This window comes from Cynara cardunculus (genome assembly GCF_001531365.2).
Source record: "Cynara cardunculus var. scolymus isolate 2C chromosome LG 4, CcrdV1, whole genome shotgun sequence".
NCBI classification, from domain to species: Eukaryota; Viridiplantae; Streptophyta; class Magnoliopsida; order Asterales; family Asteraceae; genus Cynara; species Cynara cardunculus.
This window is the reverse complement of record NC_037531.1, coordinates 14,234,144-14,235,415: the sequence shown is the minus strand read 5'-3', so window position 1 is coordinate 14,235,415 and position 1,272 is coordinate 14,234,144.

Sequence of the window (1,272 nt, the reverse complement as noted above, 5' to 3'; positions counted from 1 at the left end):
TGATGAAAATACATATTGCTTAACCCCTAGCTAAATGCATGCAAAATTCGCGTCTCCACGTAATTATTCAAAGACCCTCTCGAGTTCATTGTGCATCACTTAAGCCGTATTTCGGATCCGCCCATCTCTGGGTCTAAGATCTAATATTAACACTTCAGTGCATCACTTAAGCCGTATTTCGGATCCGCCCATCTCTGGGTCTAAAATCTAATATTAACACTTCAAAGTGATCAGCTTATCCGCATTTTAAGTACCGTCTTAAGTGACCAAGTTACGAAGTGATAAATAATAAAAACACCCAAACATTATATAATCATCCTAAGTTAAACTCACACCCACACCCATACGAGTAATTTAGCTAAACATAATAAAAATAATTAAAGACATAAAGTAATACTGAAATATAAATTGCATTAATATAAAACTAAATTACCAGTACAAGGAAATAAAATACTAGACTAGAAATTAAAGACATAAATTAAAGACATAAATTAAAGACATAAAATTAAAAAGCATTTAAAAAGCATAATATTAATTACTAAAAGAGATGAGACATATTTAGAGAGTAATGTCTACAACATGGTGTTTTGTTGGTGTTTTTGCACACTTCCAAATGGCTCTCCCAAGCCTCTTTACATAGGGGAGAGGAATTGGGGCAAGGACACGCAATCATTATCCATGGGTAATTAGTACTAGGTTAAGAAGATACAAAAGAAAATAAAATAGAAGAAGGAAGACAGCTCATGACAGCTCATAACAGCTGGAGGAAAATATCTGGAGGAATCTTTAAGCCGCACGTTTCCCAAGAAACTTTAGCAAGGCTGGAAGACTTCCCACAGTGGTGCCACAGTGGGCAGAGCTGTCAGAAAAATACATATTTTTGAAATAATACCTCTTTCTTTGTGTTTCATCATCTTTTTAATACTTTTTGGAATAAAAGATAAAAACAAGAAAATTGGGTATTTAATAATAACAAAATAGAGGAAATAAATAGGAAATAACTCTTAAAATAAGAGTTATCAATGACTCTTACCACCGTTAGCGTTTACCAGATAAATTGTTGCAAACAATACCATTTTGTTGGACTAAAATCTTACCCGGTAAGTAACTCACAGTATTTAATTTTGCTCGTAAGCACTTACCCGGGTAAATGTTTGATCAACGGGCCTTAAATGCATATTCTAATTATTTTTTTAATTAATAAATAATAATTATTATTAATCTATAGTAATTATAATTTTTATTTGTATTATATATTAATCAAATTTAGAA